The following is a 27,640-nucleotide window of genomic DNA, read 5'->3' as shown; positions in this document are numbered from 1 at the left end:
TGATAGAATCAGCATCCGCAGTAATTTAGAGCTCCATGCATTCTGGAAACATGCAGGGGCACTATGTCCTAAAAGTTAGATATTTAAAAGTTTACGGAACAGGGTTGATAGAATCGCCACTTTTTAGACATTTATAGTCAGGAAGGTTTGCAAACTGCACAGGAGGTCTGCGTTGAAGCAGTTTGCGTACCAGATGTGGGGGCTGTACTAGAGTTACACTCCATGCACTGTCAGTATGAACTGAGAGGTGACAGCCCCGTGAGGTCTGCTCCAGACTCTGGATTTATATTGTCAGTACTGTGTCAGTGAAAAAGCTAAAATTGCTTCACACTGATGTTAAACGTCAATGCAAAGGCACTCTGAAAATGAGCCTACATTGGCACTACTGGGTCCTTCTGAAAGCTTCCTTGCTCATTGTACCCAGTGTACATTTCAGTGTTAAATTAAATTTGCTCTTTTCCTAACAACTGAGACAAATCCCTCTCCTCATTTAGTGGTTGTTGTAAATACTGTGGGCTGATTTGCTCGGGGATGCCCCTCTGCGAGCTCGGCTCGACTGTGTGAGCTGCTGCCCCCCCCCCGCCGGTGCCAGCGCCCAATCACGTGATCCGAACCGGCTCCCAGCCCAAGCGCGTCGGGCACCGCCTCCAACATTCGGCGGGCAGGGGGGGAGCAACTTCCCTTAGCGAACGAGGGCTTGACTGGAATAACGGAGAGGGAGAAATGGCGGCAGGAAGGTAGGTGGATGGGGGTGTTTATCTATCTGTCAGTCAGTGTGGGATGGGGGCGGGGGTCGGAGCCAGGGCCTGAGTGTAACGGCGCCCTGCCGGCTGGACCATGCAGCCCGTCCCATCCTCACGCCCGGCCCCGACCTGGACAAGGCCCGCCTGGCAGTGGCTCGCTTTGCTTTTGAATGGGACGCCAGTTGTGTGCTCACCCTTCAATGTTTCCCTTGAAGCTTGTGCCCCTTTAAAATCTTTCCTGAGTTCGTTAACCCAGATTGAAAACACTGACATTCCTGATTCTTCCCCTCCCTCCTCCCCTGCCAACCGCAGATAGCTCTTTATTTTTACCTGTCCGTATTTAAATAAGTTGTGTTAGACCTAACATGATCGAGCTGTTACGAGACAGATACAGCACTATTTTAAAATGTTATTGTTCGGTTGCTTCTTTCGTCAAGGATGGAACAGTGCTGTGGCGCATGTTGGATTTTTTTTGTTTATTATTATCTCTGAATCCATATTCTTTTTACTCATACAAATCGGACACACAACTGCACAATAGCTAGTTGTAAACACAACTGCATTGTATGTATTAATGAAATATTAATGATGAAGAAATCCGAGAAGTCACTACTGTATTTTATGAGTGTGTTAGAAGGTGCATTGTTCCTGTCTTATGTTTCAACTCGAAAAATAAACCCTCCGTTCCTTTAACTGTTATTTGATGTAAAACTTAGTTTAGCTGCTTGCTCCCACCTTGAGGACGACTTCCAGTGACACCTAATACTGTAATATGTTTGTTCGTGTCACAAGTAGGCTTAATTAAGACTGTGAAAGTTACTGTGAAAAGCCCCTAGTGGCCACACTATGGTGCCTCTTCCAGTACACTGAGGAAGAATTCAGAATGTCCAATTCACCTAACAGCACGGATTGCGGGACTTGTGGGAGGAAACCGGAGCACCTGGTGGAAATCCACGCAGACATGGGGAGAACGTGCAGACTCTGCACAGACAGTGGCCCAAGCCAGGAATCAAATCCGGACCCTGGCACTGTGAAGCAACAGTGCTAACCACTGTGCTACCATGCCACCCTACATGAACGTAAACATGCAAGAAAAATTTTGCAATTGTTATCTCAGCAATTGGGAGCTTGTTGGTGAAATATTTTATAAATAAAGTAGTTATCTTGTTGTCTATTAAAAGTTCCACAGATAAACAATAACAATAAGGTCTTGGGCCAAGCAGTTGCCATACCAGACTATGATGCAGCCAGACAGGATGCTTTCTGTGGTACATCTATAGAAATTGGTAAGAGTCGTTGTGGACATGCCGAATTTCCTGAGAAGGTATAGGTGCTGCTGTGCTTTCTTGGTCGTAGCGTCAACGTGGGTGGACCAGGGCAGATCGTTGGTGTTTACACCTAGGAATTTGAAGCTGTCAACGATTTCCACCTCGGCGCTATTGACACAGATGGGTGTGGACGACACTTCGCTTTCTGAAGTCGATGACCAGCTCCTTAGTTTTGTTGATATTGAGGGAGAGATTGTTGTCATTACACCATGCCACTAAGTTCTCAATCACCATCCTTTACTTTGACTCATCGCTGTTTGAGATCCGCCCTACTACGGGCATGTCATCAGCAAACTTGTCGATGGAGTTGGAGCTGAATTTTGCCACACAATCATGGGTGTAAAGAGAATATAGTAGGGGGCCAAGGACCCAGCCTTACAGGGCCCAGATATTGAGTACTATCATGGAGGAGGTGTCATTGTTTATCCTTACAGATTGTGGGCTATCAATGGTTGTAGCATTTGAAATATTTAAATTTTCTGAGGTAGAATGGTCTAGTCATGACATCTGTATAGCCGTTGCCGCCAATTCAACTTTTAATTTCCTTTGACACCTAGCTACTTGTAATTAGTAACTATTTAAATATCCACTTATTGAATCTTTACAGGAACAATATCATGAACTGGTTTTCCACTGAAGTTTATCACTAGTTCTTTAGTCTTTTTTTTGTTCAGTTTAGGAGAATTGCATCATTTTATAAACTTCTTCCTCTAGTTTCCTTCTTTAATCGTCATGGGACCCACAAGTACTGAATCATCTCATTATTATATCTATCCATGTTCTATTGAATCAGATGGACCAGTATCAGAACATCATCGTCAATTGACTTATGAGGTTGATAGGCAAACTGTAATTGAGCGATATGTGGAACAAGCAAATCTAAAAGATATTTTGACATACCACATTCAAAGCACTTCATGACATTCGATGCAAGATCGACTGGTCAGTAATCATTCAGCTCAGCAGGTCGTGACTTCCTAACGACCAGGACGACAATGGTTGATCTCCAATAGCAAGAAACATTTTGGGTGTTGAATGATTTCTGAAGACCAGAAAGAAAGGAACTGCCAACAGATGAGCACATTCCTTAAGATGTTTTCTGCAGATCTACTCTGGGATCAACTCAACTTGAATTGCTTCTGTAATTCCCGTACCAGCCTCCCTGAACAGGCGCCGGTATGTGGCGACTAGGGGCTTTTCACAGTAACTTCATTTGAAGCCTACTTGTGACAATAACCAATTTTCATTTCATTTCATTTTCAATTCCCATTTGTTAATAATAGCAGGAGATCCTACTAGTACTTGAAGTGAAGTCTGCTGTAGAATTACATGTTTCTTAACTTCATCGTTTTCAAACCAGCAAGAATCCTTTAATCAATGAAAACACACTCATTTCAATTCTATTCCTATTGGATATGTATACACAATGACCCAACAGTGGCAGTCAAGAGTGAGAATCTTGGTTGCTTATTGATTTTTCCCCAAACCTTAGTCATGGGTGTTGAAGATCTGCTACTTGACAGATAAGCGAGTGGTTCATTTGTAAGGATATGGTATTTCGAGGCTGACTTTAAACCCCTTTCTGCAGTACATCCAGATTCTTGAGGCTAGTCCACTTGCATTGATCGTGATTGTTATCTTTTCTCATTGCTATCTCATATAATGCAGGGATTGAATGTGGAGATTATTTTCTGTGTAGCTGACTTTACGTGCTTTAATCTCTTAATTTTTTTATGTTGCAGTCTTTTTGCACAGTCATTTTTAAAAATTTAGTGTACCCAATTCATTTTTTCCAATTAAGGGCAATTTTAGCGAGGCCAATCCACCTACCCTACACATCTTTGGGTTGTGGGGGTGAAACCCACGCAACCACGGGGAGAATGTGCAAACTCCACACGGACAGTGACCCAGAGCCGGGATCGAACCTGGGACCTCGGCGCCGTGAGGCAACAGTGCTAACCACTGTGCTGCCCCTTTGTACAGCCATTTCTAAAAGTGTCTTGTTACCTGGGGCATTACAGGCATGTTTAGTATGTCAGTGCTCCAGTTCATATAAGCCATTACTCTTTCTCCTTGGTAGTCTGTACCCCATTGTGAATAAGACATAGTTTTATTTTGGGATGGCAATTGTCATGGATTTCCAGTTAAAGGTAAGATCCTGGATCTGCAAACCCACTAATCAATGGAAGGTGTGGTAGCATAGCCCCTTTAAGGGGGTGGCCCTGGCAGCCCACGTGACCAGCACGGGGCCAAATGTGTGGGGGCGCATGAACGCTGACCAATAGTGAGTAAGCGTGGCCTTGGGAGCAGGAGTCTGGGTGGTGGTGATCCCATAGCCAGAGAGCTAAGACCCATCCTTTAGTGTTCTGTGCCTGTATATGTACTGATACTAAACTTTGCCTTTCGTTAATAAACATTTTGTTATTACTGGAAGTCTCCAGAGTGTTGTCTTGAGTCACCACAGAAGGGTTGATTTACTGTCAGCTATTGGATCCTGAAAGCCTTAAGCATGTGTGTGAACATGATCCGGAAGGCATGACTGATGGAAGCCTCCAGGACTGATATTACCTCCAGGACTGCAGCCTGTGCTTCCATGGAGTTAGAGGTCATGATTGATCTCTGGCTGCTTCTTAACTACTACACGTTTCATTAGTATGTGCAAGGGTCAGGAAGCTTGAGATGTCACGAAGGAGAGCAGAAGCTTGAGCAGTTACACGTGTCAGTTGTTACACATTGTGGGATATTATCCTTGGAACCGTGTGTCAAAGAACACGTGTCGATATAATAATTCTAAAATATCCTTTTCAGACAAGTACGTTTTGGTCACATAACTCAAAAGACATAGGCAACCATTTCATCAGTCTCTGGTGAGAATTGGATACATTCTCAGTCCCTGTGCCCATTAAATCCCATAAGACCATAAGACATAGAAGCAGAATTAGGCCATTCGGCCCATCGAGTCTGCTCCGCCATTCAATCATGGCTGATATTTTTCTCATCCCCATTCTCCTGCCTTCTCCACATAACCCCTGATCTCCTTATTAATCAAGAACCCATCTCTGTCTTAAAGTTATTCAGTGATTTGGCCTCCACAGCCTTCTGTGGCAAAGAGTTCCACAGATTTGCCACCCTCTGGCTGAGGAAATTCCTTCTCATCTCTGTTTTAAAGGATCGTCCTTTCAGTTTGAGATTGTGTCCTCTAGCACTAGTTTTTCCAAATGGAAACATCCTCCCCACGTCCACTATATCCAGGCCTCGAAGTATCCTGTAAGTTTCAATAAGATTTCCCCTCATCCTTCTAAACTCCAACGAGTATAGACCCAGAGTCCTCAACTGTTCCTCATATCACAAGCTGTTCATTCCAGGGATCATTCTTGTGAACCTCCTCTGGACCCTTTCCTAGGCCAGCACATCCTTCCTTAACTACGGCGCCCAAAACTGCTCACAATATTCCAAATGGGGTCTGACCAGAGCACTTGCCGCGGAGCAGTGGAGGCCGGGACGCTAAATGGCTTCAAGGCAGAGATAGATAAATTCTTGATGTCGCGAGGAATTAAGGGCTACGGGGAGAATGCTGGTAGGTGGAGTTGAAATGCCCATCAGCCATGATTGAATGGCGGAGTGGACTCGATGGGCCGAATGGCCTTACTTCCACTCCTATGTCTTATGGTCTTATGGTCTTATACAGCCTCAGAAGCACATCCCTGGTCTTGTATTCAAGCCCTCTTCACATGAACACCAACACTGCATTTGCCTTCCTAACTGCCGACTGAACCTGCACATTAATTTTAAGAGAATTGTGAACAAGGACTCCCAAGTTCCTTTGTACTTCTGATTTCCTAAGCATTTCCCCATTTAGAAAATAGTCTATGCCTAAATTCCTCCTTCCAAAGTGCATAACCTCACACTTTTCCACCCTGTGTTTCATCTGCCACTTCATTGCCCACTCTCCTAGCCTGTCCAAATCCTTCTGCAGCCCTCTTGCTTCTTCAATATTACCTGTCCCTATTTGTATCATCTTCAAACGTAGCAACAGTGCCCTCAGTTCCTTCTTCCAGATCATTAATGTATATTGTGAAATGGTGAAGTCCCAGCACAGACCCCTGAGGCACATCACTAGTCACCGGCCGCCATCCTGAAAAATACTCCTTTATCCTCACTCTCTTCCTTCTGCCAGTCAGCCAATCCTCTATCCATGCCAGGATCTTACCGTTAACACCATGGGCTCTTAACCTATTTAACAATCTCCTATGCGGCACCTTGTCAAAGGCCTTCTGGAAATCTAAATAAATCAAGTCCACTGGTTCTCCTTTGTCTAACTTCCTTGTTACCTCCTCAAAGAACTCAAATAGATTTGTCAGACACGACCTCCCTTTGACAAAGCCGTGCTGACTCAGTGCTATTTTATCATGCACTTCTAAGTACTCCGCGATCTCATCTTCAATAATGTTAGACGTTTAGCTGCTGTTGTATAAAGAGTCAAAGGTTCTGCTCCTTTTCACAAACACCTTTATTTTGCTTTAACAGACTGCACAAAACTCTTATCTTCGCATCACCTGACACAAGGGCCACCTGAAGCCTCTTTACACATCAGTGTCAATTATTGGATACTTAACATAAATGAGAACTAATTGGAATGTCTCTTAACCCATCACTTAACAGGCTACCCTTGGAGAAAAAAAAAATTAGGTGAAAACAAAATTACAAGAAACTCAAAATCCCCCCCCCTTCTCTTTTTTTCATTTTTCTTTGGAAGAAAAGAAAAACCAGTCACAGAACAGGCGTCCTTCATTAACAATATCCAAAAGTTTCTGTGAACTAGCCCCTCTTTTGTAAAACAGTCTGATATTTGATAGCTACTGCCGACCCATTTAATTTTTGCTATCGCCCCTCTGTTCAACATCTGCTTCAAACTTGCGATGTCTATCCTTAACCTTTTTTAATTGACACTCTTTGTAGAGTGCACGTTTTCCCAAAAGGATTTATTATCAATGTGGCATTCAATAGGTATATTACCCAAATCCCATAATCCCCAAATATCTGTCAATATCTGAGTTATATAAGGCCTTATCCACCACCTCCACAAGGCCTAACATCTCAGCAGCCAAAGTGCTTTTGACCACTCTCCTTATTTTCTTTGTTTCCCACACAAGAGGGCAACATTTACCATTGTTCCCCAAAAGGAAAATTAGAAAACCTCCTGTGCTTGAAACCCATCACATAAATTTGCATAGGACGCCTCACTATAAACTATGAGTTTCAAGTGCCGAAGGTCACCTAAAACCGAGGACCTCAAAACACACTCCTGCAATTTTAGTTTGACCAATGCTTTATTTGCTCTTATTATGTCTTCCACTTTGGGATCATTCATTTTTGTACTCAACTCTAAGACATCAAAACTCACATCCAATCTAGTCTGTCTACCTAACCAATTCAGTTGCCCAATTAAACTTCGCAGTTGCTCTTTTTCCATCTTTGAAACCAGTGCGTCTTTTTGTGAAACCCAGCTATGACTAATTGCTATTGGGCTGATGCTTTCCAAATAAGATTGCTGACGTATAGTTGCCCCTAACTTAGTCTGTCCGATTTCCAGTCCAATATATTTAAATGCACCGGAAGCCTGACTTCCAACCCTGAATTCTTTCCTCAAACCAGAGATTACAATAGCTTCCAAATCACTAGTCCCACCCCACAAAAAATCATCGACATGCATCATAAAGATGCCAGAAAGATTTCCTTTATCGTGCCAGTAAACATTGCCAAATCTACTTTCAACTGGCAACAGCCTAACTTTAACAAAACTGATCTTACCAAAAAATACCAGACTCTAGATCAGGGGTGGGCAAACTTTTCCGTGCAAGGGCCGCATTCAGAAATTCACAATTCACAAAGGGCCGCATAGTATATTAAGTAAAATAATTACGTCACCCGGTTATGATTCTGGGCGCCTCATATAGAACATAGAACAGTACAGCACAGAACAGGCCCTTCGGCCCTCGATGTTGTGCCAAGCAATGATCACCCTACTCAAGTCAACGTATCCACCCTATACCAGTAAGTAACCCAACAGCCCCCCCACCCATTAACCTTTAAAAAAAAATTTAAAAAAAAAAAATTTTTTTTTTTAATGACTTGGTGGGCCGCAGAAATACCTTTGGCGGGCCGCATGCGGCCCGCGGGCCGTAGTTTGCCCACCCCTGCTCTAGATGCATCATTTAATCCATATACACATTTGTTAAACTTCCAGAGTACCCCTTCTATGTTAGCTGCCTCTTTAGGAGGATGGAGAAAAATATCTCTCTGGAGCTGATGCCCCTGCAATAAGGCAGCTTTAATATTTACAGATTTGCATCCCCATGCCTTTGGGGCTAATAGAGCCAAGACGATCTTTAAAATAACCTTTCCTGTCGCAGGTGAATCTACCCTTAAATCCTGATCTTCTAAGTTTTCTTTAAATCCCCTTGCCACAAGCCTGGCCTTTGCCTTATAAGTTCCATCCGGAAGAGCATTTTCCGTGCAAATCCATCTGTGGGATAGATCTCTTTGTCCCCTATCCGGTACTTCTGTATATACCCCAAATTCACTCCAACTATGCAGTTCTTGCAGTTTGACATCTTTGATAACTTCTTCATCTAATTTATTGGAAGCCACCAAAATCTCACGTGCATGTGTGCTTCTACTCTTATTAGTATTCGTAGTCTTACTCATGTTCCGAGATCTTGATAAACTACATCCCCTATCCCGCCTGGTATCTCGTGCTGTACTGTTACTGCTTGATCTGTCCCTTCTGCTGTGGGATGTCCTTTCAATAGTTCTCGACCTTTTCCTGTGGACCTGTTCACTATCCGATATACTATCTGAACTGGCACTACATTTCTGTGCCCTCCATTTTTGAACTTCGTGTTCCAAATCCATTGTCTTAACTCCTTTCCCTGAATGCTGTACATTCAACCAATGTTTATACTTTCCAGTGGCCTTCCCTGCTCTACTAATAACAGTTGCATCCTTCTACTGAATAGACCCTTCAGGCAAGTATGTCACTTTTGTACCAACTTTTGGCAGTTGTCCTTTCGGAAAAATGGCCTGTTCTAATTCATCAGAAGTGTTGTGTTCCTCTACAGAAACCTGTCTATATCAGTTAACTGGTCCTCATAGTTCTGTAACACGTGCGTACCAGATGACTCTGGTTCCTCGTCATTTTTGACTGCTCTGTATAAATTTGAAAATTTGTAATCTGTACCCATTATCCTTGATGAATGTACCCTAACAGTTTGATTGCCATGTTTCAAAATAATTGTTTTGCCATCTATACCTATGATCGTCCCTGTGCCTTTCCATTCATTAAAATTCTCTCTTTTATAGTACACAATGTCTCCTTGCTGAAAAATTGTTTCTGATGGCCGTACATTATGTCTTAAAGCTCTGTGAATTCTTTCAGAGACGTCTGCTTCCAAAAAAGCTTTACTACCGCTATGTAATGCATTTAAATGCTCAGCAAAGGCAGCGGTAATTGTAGTCCCTTTCCAAGCTGGAGGCTGGTCATCTAAAATGGACGGACTTTTAAGATTTCTACCAAACACTAATTGATAGTGACTATAGCCCCCAACCATCTGCAATGAATTCTTTGCATGTACCGCCCATGCTAAAGCTGAATTTAGCTTGCAGTTTGGTCTATCTGCCAAAATTTTCCAGAGCATGTCATCTATTACCGCATAGTGTCTTTCACACGCACCGTTACTAAATGGGCTTTCTGCAGCCGTATTCATAACTGTGATATTCACGTTTTCACACATATCCCTAAACTCATCATTAGCAGATTCTCCCCCTTTGTCTGTAAGGGATTTTGCCGATGGGCCCATTCCTGTCCCTATCCATTTATCCACGATTTGAACCAGAATTACTCCCCTTTCTTTACTTCGTATAATCGTTGATTGACTAAATCTGGTTGCTAAATCTACAAAATAAATATATTATTGGCTTTATCCCAGATTTTAAGGTCCATGTCCACAATGTTGTTAAAATCCCTGGCCAAACATAGTGTTACTATCGATCGTGCTGGTGTCCTTCTGTACTTCCTACAAACTTCACAGCGATTACTAACCTGTTCAATCAGTTTTGTATAGTCTTCATTCCTTATCCCTGAATCCTTTAATACACTTTTCAGCCTCCGAGGAGACGGATGCGCAAATACCCGATGCAGTTTTAATACAACAGGCTTTTTATCAGCTAACGACCCATTTTCAACTGCCATTAACACATCTTTAACAACTGTACTTGAAATATTATTTGTCAGTAATGGAATACAATAGTGTCCCAACTGTGTAAATTGTAAGCCCGCCGTCTTTCCAAAAACTGTTGTCTTATCCTGTTCCATATCCAGTTTCATGTGCGCTTTCTTCATCGACGGTCTGCTCAGAAGCAAAGGCATCTCACTTGATACAACATCCGTGCTAATGAAATGATTGATTTTGGGCCTCACGGTAGCATGGTGGTTAGCATCAATGCTTCACAGCTCCAGGGTCCCAGGTTCGATTCCCGGCTGGGTCACTGTCTCTGTGGAGTCTGCACGTCCTCCCTGTGTGTGCGTGGGTTTCCTCCGGGTGCTCCGGTTTCCTCCCACAGTCCAAAGATGTGCAGGTTAGGTGGATTGGCCATGCTAAATTGCCCGTAGTGTAAGGTTAATGGGGGGATTGTTGGGTTACGGGTATACGGGTTACGTGGGTTTAAAGTAGGGTGATCATTGTTCGGCACAACATCGAGGGCCGAAGGGCCTGTTCTGTGCTGTACTGTTCTATGTTCTATGTTCTATGATTCACTCCGACAATATTGCAAGGGATCACCATTCTTTTCAGCGACTTCAGAGTATTATCATCCCCAAACCTGAAACTTGTGGAACTTTCAAATTCCTTAACCTTGTTACGATTTTCAGCAGTCAAGGAGTCCAGGTAGCATTTTAACCAGTCAATTCCACACACAGTAGATGTGCAGCCACTGTCCAATACAGCACAATTGAAGGATTCTGCAACCAACACCCTCATTACCGGTGTAAAACTGCTTGTTAATAGGACATAGCTTTGACAAAGAGTCATTGACTCAAAACGTCAGCTCTTTTCTCTCCCTACAGATGCTGCCAGACCTGCTGAGATTTTCCAGCATTTTCTCTTTTGTTTCAGATCCTCTGCTACCGTTTGTTAGATGTTTAGTTGCTGTTGTATGAAGAGTCAAAGACTCTGCTCCTTTTCACAAACATCTTTATTTCAGTTTAACAGACTCTGCACAAAACTCTATCTCCACATCACGTGACACAAGGGCCACCAGAAGCCTCTTTACATAATCAGTGTTAATTATTGGATACTTAACATAAATAAGACAACTAATTGGAATGTCTCGTAACCCATTATTTAACAAATAACGGACTCTAAAATCTTACCAATGACCGAAGTCAGGCTAACCGGCCTATAATTTCCCATCTTCTGCCTCCCTCCCTTCTTAAACAGTGGTGTTACATTAGCCACTTTCCAGTCATCTGGGTCTTTTCCTGCCTCCAGTGATTCCTGAATGATCACCACCAATGCCTCCACAATCTCCTCAGCTACCTCTTTTAGAACCTTGGGGTGTAGTCCATCCAGTCCAGGTGACATAGCCACCTTCAGACCTTTCAGTTTCCCCAGAACTTTCTCCTTAGTGATGACCACTGCACTCACCTCTGCCCCCCGATACCCCTGGAGCTCTGGCATCCCACTGGTGTCTTCCACTATGAAGACTGATGCAAAGTAACTATTCAGTTTGCCTGCCATTTCTTTGTTTTCTATTATTCTCCAGCTACGTTTTCCAGTTTCCAATGTCTATTTTCCCCCTCTTTCCTCCCTTTTGTAAGTTGAAAAATACTCTTCCTATCTTCTTTTATATTACTAGCTAGCTTGCACTCATATTTCATCTTATCTCCCCTTATTGCTTTTTTAGTTGTCCTCTGCTCACTTTTAAAGGCTTCCCAATCCTCTGGCTTCTCGCTAATCCTCGCCACTTTGTATGCTTTTTATTTTGCTTTTCTGCTGTCCTTGACTTCTCTCATTAACCATGGATGCCTTGTCCTGACCATAGCATGTTTCCTCCTCCTTAGCATGAATTTCTGCTGTGCCTCCTCTATAACCCCCCAAAACTCCTGCCATTGCTGTTCCACTGTCTTCCCTGCTAGGCTCATTTTCCAATCAACATTGGCCAGCTCCTCCCTCATGTCTTTGTAGTTACCCTTATTTAATTGTAATACCGTTACATCTGATTCCAGCGTCTCCCTCTCAAACTGCTGGGTAAATTCTATCATATTGTGGTCACTGCTCCCTAAGGGTTCCTTCACCTTAAGATCCCTAATCAAGTCTGCCTCATTACACATTACCAAATCCAGAATTGCCTGTTTCCTAGCGGGCTCTGTCACAAGCTGCTCCAAAAAAACATTTCTTAAACATTCCAAAAATTCATTTTCTTGGTGCCAAGTGCTATCCAATTCCCCCCGCTGTCTGAAAGTTCGGTAACTGGGAGATTTAAAATATGATGGTATGAATGTGGATGTAGGCATAAGGGTTAGCTTGCTCCCCCTGGTTAAATCGTTGAATTTATTTTTGCCTGCTCTGCAATCTTAGGAATGAGGAAGTTGATAGTCAATTCCAGTGCCACCTCCCTCCACATGGTATGACTGAGATTTATGGCCAGTTTGATGAGGTTGGTGCTTCCTGCTTTTAGTTTCATCCAGGAGGAATTGAAGAGAGAGAATTTCTCTGCCCTTTTCTTGGTTGTCTCCCTTCTCTTTTGTCCTCTGGGTACATAGGGCTTTGACTGCTCATAATTCTGCCAAAAAAAATAATGCATTTGCTGCAAATTTTATATCAGTAATAATGACCATACGCTATCAAATTGTTGTAAATACCTGCTTCACTAACATCAATTTAAGGATGGGTAACCTCTCTACGTTACTCTAGGACCACAGCAATGTGATTTACTCTTAATTGCACATCCTTAATTGCAAGATACTTAGCAGTACCAATCTGCTACAAAGAGATATTATGATAAAACTACCGATTGAGGGAGCACGCAGTTTTGTCGTTTGTGCCTGATTTGCATTCAGCCCAGTCAACCCTGCAAAATCCTTCTCACTGACATTGTGGGAACTTGAACAGTCACACTGACTAGTAAAGAAGCAGCACAACATTTATATTCTCAAAATTGTACTGATCAGTCAAGGTTCCACACTTCCAATGGCTATTGTACTGTCACAGTAGCGGAGAAGAACCACTATCAGAGGTGAGAGCGCAGAGGTATGCAGTCAGTTGGAAGTTGGAAGTGGTGTTCTCAATTTAGACTTCTAGACTCCATTGAATCCCATGGCATCAGATCAGATTGGAAAAGGAAATCTCCTGTTGAATATCACTTATTTCCCTCCCTCAACAGATGAATCTGTACTTTTTCATGATGAATTTCACTTGGAAAAAACACTGATGATAGCAAGAGTATGAAATTCAATAATAATCTTTATTGCCACAAGTAGGCTTACATTGCAATGAAGTTACTGTGAAAAGCCCCTAGTCGCCACATTCCGGCACCTGTTCACGTACATTGAGGGAGAATTCTGAACGTCCAAATTACCAACAGCACGTCTTTTGGGACTTGTGGGAGGAAACTGGAGCACCCGGAGGAAACATGCATACTCCGCAAAGACAGTGACCCAGGGAATCGAACATGGGACCCTGGAGCTACGAAGCCACAGTGCTAACCACTGTGCTACCGTGCTGCCCTTAGTGGGAGGACTTCAATGTCCATCATCAAGAATAGCTGAGTAGTATCACCACTGATTAAGCTGGCCAAGTTATGAAGGAAATAGAAATGTAGAAAATAGGTGCAGGAATAGTCTATCCGCCCTTTCACCATCCATTATGATCATGGCTGATCATCCCGCTCAATAGCCTCTAGAAACATAGAAAATAGATGCAAGAGTAGGACACAAACTGCTGGTTATAACTGGTAGCTGGTGTTGAGTGAAAAATCTGTGGACCTTGCTGTCATCAATCTACCTGTCACAGAGACATCTGTCCATGTTAGTATTCCTAGGAGTGACTACTACACAGTTCTTGTGAAGACCAAAGTCCCAGCTTCACACTGAAAACATTCTTCAGTGTGCTATTTAGCACGATCATGATGCTAAATAGGATAGATTCAGAACAGATATAGCAGCTCAAAACTGGACAGCTATGCAGTGGAGCAGAGTTGTCATCCTGCACAACCTTTAACCTCCTGACCCGACATAGCTCTCACTCCAGCATTACTATCAAGCCAGGTGACCAAGCCTGTTTCAGCCAGAGTGCAGAAGATTATGCCCAAAGCAGCATCAAAGCTTGTAAATGAGGGACCAACCTAGCAAAACTATGCACCAAACTATATGCATATTGAACCGAAGAAGCCGCATTCTCTAGAGCAGGGGTGGGCAAACTACGGCCCGCCTAAGGTCTTTATGTGGCCCACCAAGTCATTAAAAAAAAAATTGTTTTTTAAAAAATTAAATATTTTTTATTTATTTTAAGGTTAATGGGGGGGGGGGGGGGGCTGTTGGGTTACTTACTGGTATATGGTGGATACGTTGACTTGAGTAGGGTGATCATTGCTCGGCACAACATCGAGGGCTGAAGGGCCTGTTCTGTGCTGTACTGTTCTATGTTCTATATGAGGCGCCCAGAATCATAACCGGGTGAAGTAATTATTTTACTTAATATACTATGCGGCCCTTTAAAATTATGAATTTCTGAATGTGGCCCTTGCACGGAAAAGTTTGCCCACCCCTGCTCTAGATTGTGCTCAGTATTCCAACAACCGAAGGATTAGTTCAGAGCTCTGCATTCCAGCCATGTTTAATTCACTTGATATCAAATGACCTGAGTGCATAGTCCTGTACACATTGCAGGAACTATGTTTCTTTATCCCCTTGACCTACCTCTTCTGTTCATTTAATATCAGGATATTGAAATTCTCCATGATCATTATTCTAGGTTTTTTACTCCTTACTACGTGGATTCTATTTTTACAAAGCAAAATACTGTGGATGCTGGAAATCTGAAAAAAACACAGAAAATGTTGGAAGTACTCAGGCCTGGCTGGCAGCATCTGTGGAGGGGGAAACAGCATTAACATTTCAGGTTGTGGCCTTTCATCAGAATAGTTCTGAAACACTATGGGCAGGATTCTCCATTGTCCGATCGAAAATCGGGGCGTGCGATAGGGCAGAGAATAGCTCCCGACGCCGAACTCGCGGCAGGTGCTGGTTTGATGCCGACGATTCCTGCACTGTTTCTCGCGGGTTTCGAGGGTGTTCAATACTGTGCCAGTGCTAGCCCTCACCGGTTGAAAATCGGTGCAGGTCTGGCGCTGATTTTTCTGAGCAAGAACATCCTTTCTCAGATGAGGAGACTAGAACTGCACACAATTTTCCAGGTGTGGCCTAACCAAGTGCCCTGTGTCACTACAGCAAGACATCCCTGCTCTTGTACTAGAATCCTCTTGCTGTGAAGACCAACATACCATTTGCCTTCTTTACCGCCTGCTGTACCTACATGCTTACCTTTAGTGAGTGGTGTATGGGGACACCCAGGTCTCGTTGCACATTTCCCCCTCCTAATTTATGGCCATTCAGATAATAGACTGCCTTCCCGTTTGTAATGAACTCCAATTGGCTTTACTGGTTGGCCAATTGGAGTATGAGCTCCCTCAATGATAGCTCATTGAGGGGGCCCATATAAGCACCTGTGTAGGCTTTGTGAGCCAGTCTTAAGTTGACTGGACTGCTAGCAGCACTGTTTTTAGCTGCTCCTGTAATATTGTTATTGTAAATATTAGTGTGGTGACGGAACTCCTGCCTCCCGTGGATTACTACACCGTTTTTACTATCAAAGTGGATAACCTCACATTTATCCAAATTATACTGCACCTGCCATTCATTTACCCACTCGCTCAACTTCTCCAAATCAAATTGAAGAATCTCTGAAGAATCCTCCATACAGCTCATCCTCTCACCGAACCTTGTGTCATCTGCAAATTTGGAGATATTACATTTTGTTCTCTTATCCAAACCATTAATATATATTGCGAAGAGCTGATGTCCCAGCACCAATCCCTGCGGTACCCACAAGTCACTGCCTGCCATTTTGGAAAAATATCTTCTAATTCCTCCTCTTTGATTCCTGTCTATCAAATCAGTTTTTCACCCATCTCAATACACTGCCCCTAATCCCATGTGTTTTAATTTTACATGCTAATCTCTGATTTGGGATTTTGCCGAAAGCTTTCTGAAAGTCCAAATAAACCACATCCACTGGCTCCCATCATCAACTCTACTAGTTACATACTCAAAGAATTCCAGTAGATTTGTCGAGCATGATTTCCCTTTCATAAATCCATGCTGACTGTCTGATTCTGCCACTGTTTTCTCAGTCCTCTGCTATAAAATCTTTGATGATGTATTCTAGAATTTTTCCCGCTACCGACATCAGGCTTACTGGTCTATAATTTTCTGTTTTCTCTCTACCCCTCTTTTTAAATAGTGGGGTTACTTTGGCTACTCTCCAAGCTATAGCAACTGTTTCAGAGTCTATAGAATCTAGGAAGCTGACCACCAAAGTATCCACTATTTCTAGAATCACTTCCTTGCACACTCTGGGATGTAGATTATCAGGCTCTGGGGATTTACCAGCCTTCAATCTCATCAATCTCCCCAATACTATTTCTCTACTAATATTGATGTCATTTAGTTTCTCCCTCTCACTAAACCCTGCGCTCCCCAACATTACTTGTATCTTATTTGTGTCCTCATTTGTGAAGGCAGAACGAAAGTATGTATTTAGTTGCTCGGCCATTTCTTTGTTCCCCATTATAAATTCCCCTGTTTCTGACTGTAAGGGACTTACATTTGTCTGTACCAATCTGTTTCTCTTCACATATCTATAGAAACTTTTGCAGTCAGTTTGTATGTTCCCTGCAACCTTACTCTCGTACTCTATTTTCCTTTCTTAATCAATCCCTTGGTCCTCCTTTGCTGAATTCTAATTTGCTCCCAATTCTCAGACCTGCTGTTTTTCTTGGCCAATTTGTATGCTTCTTCCTTGGATCGAATACCATCTCTAATTTCCCTTGTAAGCTGTGGTTTAGCCACTTTTTCCATTTTACTTTTGTGCCAGACATGAATAAACAATTGTTGCAGCTTCCCCATGCGCTCCTTGAATGTTTGCCATTGCCTACCAGCAGTCATCCCATTGACATGGAAAATAGGAGTAGGAGGCGGCCATACGGCCCTTCAAGCCTACTTCACCATTCATCTTGATCATGGCTGATCATCTAACTCAATAACCTACTGAGGACCCAGGTTCGATCCCGGGCCCATGTGGAGTTTGCACATTCTCCCCGTGTCTGCATGGGTCGCACCCCCACAACCCAAAGTTGTGCAGAGTAGGTGTATTGGCTATGCTAAATTGCTCCTTAATTGGACATTTAAAAACTCATTAGCCTAATCCTGCTTTCTCCCATTATCCTTTGATCCCCTTTGCCCTAAGGGCTATAGAAACATAGTGTTTCTGATATTATGAAATTAACGTTTCCCAATTGATCATAGCCAATTTGCGCCTCATATCATCGTAGTTTCCCTTCTTAGGATTCAGGACCCTAGTCTCAGAATCAACGGTGTCATTCTCCATCTAGATGAAAAATTCTGTTATATTATGGTCGCTCACCCCCAAGGGGTCTCTTGCACAACTAGATTGCCAATGATTCCATTCTCATTGCGTGTACCAGTCTAGGATGGCCTATTCTCTAGTTGGTCCAACGTATTGGTCCAGAAAACCATCCCGTATACACTCCAGGAATTCCTCCAGTATGGTATTGTGACTAATTTGATTTGCCCAATCTATCTGCAAAAAATCACCCATAATTACAGATGCTCCTTTATTGCATGTGTCTCTAATTTCCTGTTTAATGCTATTCCCGACATCATGACTATAGTTTGGGACTCCATACACAACGCCCACTAATGTTTTCCCAGCTCGACCCATACAGATTGCACTTTGTCGGATCGAATATCTTTCCTCACTATTGCATTAATTTCCTCTTTAACCAGCAATGCAACTCCACCGACTTTTCTTTGTTGTATGTTCCTCCAAAAGACTGAGTGCTGCTGGATTTTCAGTTCCCATCCCTGGTCACCTGCAGTTGTGTCTCCGGAATCCTGATTACAACATACCTGTTTACATCTATTTGCATGATAGATAGATAGATAGAACAGTACAGCACAGAACAGGCCCTTCGGCCCTCGATATTGTGCCGAGCAATGATCACCCTACTTAAACCCACGTAACCCGTATACCCTTAACCCAACAATCCCCCCATTAACCTTACACTACGGGCAATTTAGCATGGCCAATCCACCTAACCCGCACATCTTTGGACTGTGGGAGGAAACCGGAGCACCCGGAGGAAACCCACGCACACACGGGGAGGACGTGCAGACTCCACACAGACAGTGACCCAGCCGGGAATCGAACCTGGGACCCTGGAGCTGTGAAGCATTGATGCTAACCACCATGCTACCGTGAGGCCCCAATGACTTCATTGAAGCTTGATGACTTCATCCACTTTATTGTGAATGCTTCACGCATTAAGGCACAAAGCCTTTAAGCTTGTCTTTTTAACCTTACTTGCCCCACTCCCAACATTTTTCACTGTGGCTCTGTTTGAATCTGGTCCTTGGTTTCTCTGAATATCACTTTTCTTATTACCTTTTCTGACATTTGTTTTTGTCCTTGAGTCCCCTTCCTCTGATTCCTTGCATAGATTCCCATACCCCTGCCTTTTTAGTTGAAACGTTCCCCAGCCACTCTTGCAAATACTCCCCCAGGACATCAATCTGTCCAGATGTAACCCATCCAGCTTGTACTGGTTCCACCTCCCCCAGAACTGGCCCCAATGCCTCAGGAATCTGAAACCCTCCTCCTCCTCACACCACCGCTTCAGCCACCCATTCGTCCGATATATCCTGCTATTCTACTCTGACTAGCATGTGGCACTGGTAGTAATCCTGAGAATACTACCTTTGACGTCCGACTTCTCAACTGTTCATTCTTGTAAAGGCTTGTTTACCTGTAAAGACTCACATTCCAATATTTCTTCACATTCCAATCTATAATTATCTTGCAATTGTGTCTCTCCTATATATTAGCTGTGATTGTGAACCTGTCTCTACTTCACATGATGCAGCGCTCCGAATGCTTGTGATTTCAAATAAACGTGTTGGACTTTAACCTGGTGGTGTGAGACTTCTTACTGTGTTTACCCCAGTCCAGCGCCGGCATCTCCACATCTTCTGAACAATACCTTGGTCTCTGTTCACTTAATTCCAGACTTATTAGACAGTATGTCAGTCCCAGTTCCACGGATGTCTGGACTGTAACTTGTACTTTACGAAGACTGCCTCTTTGTAGCCCTTTGTAGCCCTGTCCTGTCCAGTCGTTTTTCTGGCCGATTTGACAGATGTCACACCACAAGAACTTGTCTTTGACTGCTCTTAAATTACCTTAAATTCGTCAGTATTCACACAGGAAAAAGGACAATGTTGTCGAGGAGAATACTGAGATACAGGGTACTAGACTAGAAGGGCGAGAGGTTCATAAGGAGGAGGTGTGTGAAAATAGATAAGTCCCCTGAGCCGGATGGCATTTACCCTAGGATTCTCTGGGAAGCCAGGAAAGAGATTGATGAGCCTTTGGCTTTGATCTTTATGTCATCATTGTCTACAGGAATAGTGCCAGAAGACTGGAGGATAGCAAATGTTGTCCCCTTGATCAAGAAGGGGAGTAGAGACAACCCCTATAGATCAGTGAGCCTTACTTCAGTTGTCGGCAAAGTCTTGGAAAGATTTATAAGAGATAGGATTTATAATCATCTGGAAAGGAATAATTTGATTAGCGATAGCCAACACGGTTTTGTGAAGGGTAGGTCATGCCTCACAAACCTTATTGAGTTTTTATGAGAAGGTGACCAAACAGATGGACGAGGGTAAAGCAGTTGATGTGGTGCATATGGATTTCAGTAAAGCGTTTGATAAGGTTTCCCATGGTAGGCTGTTGCAGAAAATACGGAGGCATGGGATTCAGGGTGATTTAGCAGTTTGGATCAGAAATTGGCTAGCTGGAAGAAGTCAAAGGGTGGTGGTTGATGGGAAATGTTCAGCCCGGAGTTCAGTTTCTAATGGTGTACCACAAGGATCTGTTTTGGGGCCACTGCTGTTTGTCATTTTTATAAATGACCTGGAGGAGGGCGTAGAAGGATGGGTGAGTAAATTTTCAGATGACACTGAAATCGGTGGAGTTGTGGACAGTGCGGAAGGATGTTGCAAGTTACAGAGGGACATAGATAAGCTGCAGAGCTGGGCTGAGAGGTGGCAAATGGAGTTTAATGCAGAAAATTGTGAGGTGATTCATTTTGGAAGGAATAACAGGCAGACAGAGTACTGGGCTAATGGGGCTGTTTTCGTTAGAGAGAAGAAGGTTAAGAGGTGACTTAATTGAGGCATACAAGATGATCAGAGGATTAGATAGGGTGGACAGTGAGAGCCTTTTTCCTCGGATGGTAATGTCTAGCACGTGGGGACATAGATTTAAATTGAGGGGAGATAGATATAGGACAGATGTCAGAGGTAGGTTCTTTACTCAGAGAGTAGTAAGGGCGTGGAATGCCCTCCCTGCAACAGTAGTGGACTCGCCAACATTAAGGGCATAGTGTAGAGGGGCTTTAAAGTGGTTTCACAGGTCGGCGCAACATCAAGGGCGCTGTAGTGCGCTGTAATGTTCTATGTTCTACCTAAACTATAACTTAAAAAGCTTTTTAGCGTACAAGGACTTCCAATTGCTAAGCAACTATGTATTTTATTTTTCACAAAATAGTACTCTCTGAGCACAATAGAAACCCAGTTGGAACTTAACCAATTCTTATACATACAAATAAACACCTTTATCCAGCATGAATCGAACTACAGGTTTTACCATTCCAGGCACATAAATGGTTAATTAAACACACTTATGACTATATCTTATTTCTAATGTTTAGCAATACAAATATAAAAGTGTTAAAACTACCTTTGTTTTCCTAACAGCCACATCCCTTTTTACTACTGCCATTATGTTATCCCGAATAAGCACAGAAACTGCTCCATAATTTACCCTCCTGTCTTTTCTCAATATATTGTACCCTGCGATGTTTAATTCCCAATCCTCATTTTTCTGTAGCCATGTCTGAGTTTCCATATTCTGTCTGATTTCTCCCAGCATATAATTGCTTCCAGCTCCCCTGTTTTATGATGGACACTCTGAAGTCTTTAATAGGATTTCCGCTTGTGTTTTTAGACTCCCATTCTTTTACTCTATTTATTCCCTGGCTATTAGTGTGCTCCCTTACTTTATTCTTCCTTATGTTCTCCTACCATATTTTGTGATGCTTCAGACTGTTTACATTTCTTGTGCATCCCTTCCCCTTTTACTAGTTTAAAGCCTTTGCTACCTCCCTATTTACCCCTTCTGCTAAAAAATGTGTCCCATCGGGGTTCAGGTGGAACGCATCCCATAACTACAACTCCTTCCTGTCCCAGAACCGGTGATTATGTTCCGTGTAAAGGAATCCCACTTCCCACACCAGTCCTTTAGCCACGTGTTCATTCATTACATCTGACTGCTCCTGTTAATTTTTCCATGGCATCTTTGGACCGAAGCTGTATTTAAGATCTTGAGCTGAGTGGTGTTGATGGAATCCAAACTGAGCATCAGTGAGTACATTATTGCTGAGTGAGTGTTGCTTGTAGCATTATCAATGACACCTTCCATTACTTTCAGAGTTGATTAATGGGGCGGTAATTGGCTGTATTGACTTTGACGTTTTTGTGGATAAGGCGTACTAGGAAAATGTTGCACATTGTCAGGTGATGTCAGTTTTGTAGCTGTACTTGAACAGATTGACTGAGGCGTGGATGGTTCTTGAGCAAAAGTCTTCAGCACCTCTGCTAGGGTGTTATCAGGGCCCATAATGTTTGCCGTATCTAGTGCCTTCAGCTATTTTAGTGGCACACAACCATGATTCACTCCCAGCTTACCTGTAAAATGGCCTTGCAAGTGACTCTATTATTTCATTGCTTCATGGCAATTAACTATGGGCAGTGAATACAACTAATGCCCACATGTGGAAATCAATTAAATGATTAAACTGCATGCCACTCAACCTCGTCACAGACAAACATGGAGCTGAGCTTGAAGGCCATTTGTGTTGGAAGTACAGCTGTCTGTTATAACCCTACAGGAGGTCCAGGGATCTGCAACCTCAGAGTCCCTGTGGCTTCACCCGAGTACGGTTTACCCAGATGAGTGGGGTGGGGCTATCCCCATTTTGCTAGGACTGCTGCAACATAAATACCGCAGCCCGGCTGTGGGCCGGGCTTGGGAGACCCTTCAGGGAGTAGGAGGTGTAAACAGAAAGGAGAATAAATCAAAACTTTTCTACAGTCACCACCTCCGTGTGTTCGCTTTCCTGAGACTTTACACTGGCGACAAGGATTAAGTGGAGCTGCAGAAGATGCCATTTCCTCTGGACCAGGCACACCTCGATTAGGCCTCAGGAGGCCTCCATTCAGACAACAGATATGCCACTTATCGGTAAGTTAGAGGCGTTTGACGCTGAGGCGGAGGATTGGACCCAGTACATTGAGTGAACGAGCTATGTTTTTTTGTCTGAATAACATGGTTGGGGACGACAGACAGATGGTGAACCTACTCACAGTTTGCAGCGAGGAGACTTACAGCATTATCAAAAGTTTAAATTTTTCTGATTCACCTGACACCCACCAGTTTGCGGAGCTTGTTACGCTGGTCGGCAACAATTTTGACTCAAAACCACTGCTAATCGTTCGCCGTTTTCGGTTTCACACAGCTTCCCAACACCTGGGTGAACTTCAAATGTAATTTCTGGTCTGTTTGCAAAAACTTTCTGCGTTTGGCCTGACATTATCTGAGACAGTCAGAGATCGTTGGTTCAGAGATGGGGTGACCCAAGACGTTTGTTGGGTGAAACTAATCTGAATCTGAAGAAAGCGACCAAGATAGTTTTGTCCCAGGAGGGCGCAGAACGCGATGTCCAGAAGCTCTGAGGGATGGCCGTACTGAACCTCGGTCGCCCAACAAGGCACGTAGCAGAGTGCCGCAGGTGCTCTCCTGTGCTGCAGTTCCAGACTCCTGTCGTTGGAGGTGCACTCCGGGTGACCAGGACTGACGGCAACATTATCCTGCTCAGGGATATTGTGCTTCCCGCACACAGGAGACCTCTAACGCATGTGATTAATGTGCCGGCATCAGAGGGAATCGGCGGAGCAGATGCCAGCTAGAAACTACATCCACCCGCCACTGCCACACCGATGATGGTCCCAGAGGGCAGATTCATTTTGTGGACAATGAGCCAGAGGAGGCCATGCCTTTACAGCATTTCAGCACCACGAGTGGCGCCTATTTAAGTGACAGTCTGGATCAACAGTTTCCCAATATGGATGGAGCTTGATTCCGGAGCCATGGTTTTTGTTATCAGCCACCGCACTTACAGCCAAATTTGCACGGGTATACGTGTCTTGACGTTACAAGATACCAATGTCTGACTGACGACATATACCAGGGAGCCATTGGAGATTGCGGGCACCTCGGAAGTCCCCAAGGAATACGGGGCTGGGTAAGCAAACTTGCCACTAGCAGTAGTAAAAGGTTCGGGCCCAAATTTGCTGGGGCCTGACTGGCTGAAACGTCTCCGTGTGGACTGGCAGCAAGTATGCCGGATGTACCCCACCGGGCTGGACAAGGTATTGTTACACTTCCCGGGGGTATTCCAGAACAGCCTCGGTACCATCTGGGAAGCAGAACTGGACCGTTTGGAGAAGTTAGAAATCATTTGTCCAATTTACAATTGGAACATGCGGTTGTGCCGGTTATGGAGCCTGATGGTTCCGTCTGCCTCTGAGGAGATTATAAAATTACCATCAACTGAGCGTCCCAACTGGATCGTTACCCAGTGCTAAAGATTGAGGACCTATATGCAAGCCTTAGTGGAGTAAGGACTTTTACCAAATTCGGCATGAATCACACTTATCTTAAATTGGTCTTGGACCCGTCCTCATGCAAATATGTGATCATGACCACGCAAACGGGGTTGTATGAGGCTGCCCCCTGGCTGCCATTCGGAGTCTCTTCAGCACATGCCATATTCCAAAAGCTGATGGAAAATATCCCACGCGGATTGCTGCAGGTGGCAGAGTACCTGGATGATGTGCTGATTATCAGTTCCACCGACCGGGGATACCCGAAAAATCTAGAGGACGTGCTAAGTCGGTTCGAGGCAACCGGGTTTGGCCTGCAATGCGAAAAGTGCATTTTCCACGCAAAGGAGATAGTCTGTTTCAGCTACAAGGTGGACAGAGATGATAAGGTACAGGCCATCCGGCAGGAGGGCATACCAAAGGATCCCACAGAACTCCGCTCATTCTTGGGCCTTATAAACATACTGGAAGTTCATCCAAAACTTGGCAACAGCGTTGGCCCCACCTGCCCCTGATAAAGAAGGGCCAGTGGTGGTTTTGGCACCCACAGCAGTAGAGTGCTTTTGATTAAGTGAAACGACGACTGCCGTCCTCACACCTGCTGACTCACTTCAACCCATCTAAACCCTTTGTTGCTCACATGCGACACCTCGACCTACAGGATTGAGGCCTTCCTGACACACATGATGGACGATGGTACTGAGCGGCCCATTGCATTTGCTTCCCACACATTGGTGGCAGCAGAGTGGAATTATGCTCAGATAGAAAAAGAAGGTTTGGCACTTGTGGTTGGTGTAAAATGGTTCCATCAGTACATCTATGGACATGCTTTCATAGAATATACAGACCATGAATCCCTATTGGGTTGTTCAAAGATAATAAGGCAATTCCCTCGGTGGCATCTGCCCGTATTGAGCATCGGCCGCCTCTTGCCGATGTTTTGAAACATCGGCCAGGGCCAAAAATTCCCTACGCGGACACCCTCGGCCGCCTCCCGTTACCCACCAGTACGCCAACGCCGATGGTATTGGATGAATTAGTTGCGATCTTATATTTTAAGGACTCTTTACTTGAACCGTGGTCAAAGGTAAAGGCACGGACACAGGACAGACCTGTTGCTGGCAAGTGTCTGCCACATCGTGCTGTACGGGGCCTAGCACCGTGCCCTCCCAGAGGACCTAAGGGCTTTTACCACAAAAGAGGAAGAAATCAGCATGGTGGACAGCATCCTGCTCTGCGGTTCCTAAATAGTCATCCCCGAATGGTCATCCCCGAATGCGGCCAGGGAGCGATTTTGCAAGACCTCCACAGCGGAAACCCAGGGGTCCCTAAAATGAAAATGAAAATGAAATGTTTAGCCGTAGCTATGTGTGGTGACCTGGCATAGACGTGGATGTGAAGAAATTGGCAAAAGCAGTGTACATACATAAGCTCCCCTTGGCCACTCTACTTCATCCATGGGAATTGTTGAGCCGGTCATAGTCCCGCCTCCATACAGATTATGCGGGGCCTTTCCAGGGATGATGTCCCTAATGATAGTAGATGCGCATTCCAAATGGCTAGATGTGCACCATCGAGCGGCTAAGGCAAACATTTAGTGTTCACGGACTCCCGGAGGTGCCATCAGACAATGGCACCGCTTTTACAGGTTCAGATTTCGTGGATTTTCTGAAACACAATGGGGTCCGTCATGTCTGTACACACCTTAAGGGGCTGGTTTAGCACTGTGAGCTAAACAGCTGGCTTGTAATGCTGAACAATGCCAGCAGCGCGGGTTCAATTCCCGTTCTGGTCTCCCCGAACAGGCACTGGAATGTGGCGACTAGGGGCTTTTCACAGTAACTTCATTGAAGCTTACTTGTGTCAATAAGTGATTATTATTATCACCTGTCCTCAAATGGGGCTTTTCACAGTAACTTCATTTGAAGCCTACTTGTGACAATACGTGATTTTCATTTCATTTCATTTCAGATGGGTTGGCGGAACCTGCCATACAGACATTCAAACTCTGGATGCAAAAACCGACCTTGGGTTCCCCAGAAACCTGCTTCGCCCATTTCCTGTTCTACTTTAGAACCACGCTGCACGCTACCACTGAGGTGACGCCCGCGGAACCTTTGATGGGACGTCGCTTATGCATACGGTTGAGCCTTGTTTCACCGGAAATCGGGGATACGATCTGTGACCAGCAGGAACAGGTCAGAGCGAAGCGCGCCAGGTCCATTAGGGAATTTGTTACAGGTGACACTGTTTAAACCCGGAATTTTGCAGACAGGGCGTTATGGATTCTGGGAACGATAATTAAGCAGTCCGGTCTCGTATACGGTGCGCGTACAAGGTAAAGATTCCAACTGACACATGAACCATCTCCAAAGCTGGTTGGAACAGGTGCCCGAGGACCGACCAAGGCCACAGAGGCCGGTAATGCCTCTCTCCAGAACATCTGCTGGTGGTGCCCCTCCCTCCAGAACATCTGTCGGTGATGCCCAGCTAGGTGAACTTTGCGACTCTGAAATGTGGGATGTCGACCAATCCGACCAGGAGTCGCACATGGAGCTTTTACCCACAGAAGTCGATGCTGGTCCATGGAGTGACCGCCGAGCAAGGGAAGGAGGAATTGCCCAAATGTTTGACCAGGAAGTGACACTCCCTGGTCCATTCTACCCCTCCGGGCCTATAACGGCGGATGCTAGATGGATAACCCCAGGCAAAGAGGGCAAAGGATTTAACCCCTCCTGTCGAAATTGACAATGTATTGGACTCGGGGGAAGGAGAGTGTTATGACCCTACAGGACGCCCAGGGATCTGCAGCCTCAGAGTCCCTGTGGCCTCACCTGAGTATTATTTACCCAGATGAGGGCAGGGCTACCACCCCCCCCCCCCCCCCCCCTTTCCTTGGACTGCTGGGCCATATGTACCCTGATCTGGGTGTGGGCCAGATGCGGGAGACCCTTCAGGGAGTAGGAAGTAATAATAATAATAATATTTATTGTCACAAGTAGGCTTACATTAAAACTGCAATGAAGTTATTGTGAAAAGCTCCTAGTCGCCACATTCTGGCACCTGTTCGGGTACACTGAGGGAGAATTCAGAATGTCCAAATTACCTAACAGCATGTCTTTCAGGACTTGTGAGGGAAACCAGAGCACCCTGGAGGAAACCCACGCAGACACAGGAAGAACATGCAGACTCCGCACAGACAGTGACCCAAGCCCGGGTATCGAACATGGGACCCTGGAGCTGTGAAGCAACAATGCTAACCACTGTGCTATTGTGCTACCCTAGTGTACGTAGTAAGGAAGATACATCAGAACCTTTCCACAGTCATTGCTTCTGGGTGGTTGCTTGCCTGATACTTTACACTGTCCTTTGACATCAAAGCAGCAATCAACCAAATGTGGCACCCAGGTGCTTTAGTGAAACTGTGA

At 44.4% G+C, this 27,640-nt stretch overlaps 1 protein-coding gene across 11 annotated transcripts in view; it reads left to right on the top strand.

Moving 5' to 3' along the window:
* The first annotated feature begins 614 nt into the window (after window positions 1–614).
* Window positions 615–27,640, top strand: part of LOC119973993 (protein tyrosine phosphatase domain-containing protein 1-like) — a 202,304-nt gene continuing 175,278 nt past the window's right edge. For 6 of the 11 annotated variants that reach the window (XM_038812744.1, XM_038812733.1, XM_038812737.1 and 3 more), the window contains exons 1-2: window positions 615–737; window positions 26,184–26,410. The gene's annotated coding sequence lies outside the window, so the exon portion shown is untranslated. The remainder of the gene's footprint in view (window positions 738–26,183; window positions 26,411–27,640) is intronic. The other 5 variants (XR_005462429.1, XM_038812746.1, XM_038812732.1 and 2 more) reach the window with 3 other exon arrangements.

The sequence above is a fragment of the Scyliorhinus canicula genome, chromosome 11 (assembly GCF_902713615.1).
Source record: "Scyliorhinus canicula chromosome 11, sScyCan1.1, whole genome shotgun sequence".
NCBI classification, from domain to species: domain Eukaryota; kingdom Metazoa; phylum Chordata; class Chondrichthyes; order Carcharhiniformes; family Scyliorhinidae; genus Scyliorhinus; species Scyliorhinus canicula.
Note: the sequence above shows the minus strand (reverse complement) of the source record. Positions and strands in the feature narration are given on the sequence as shown.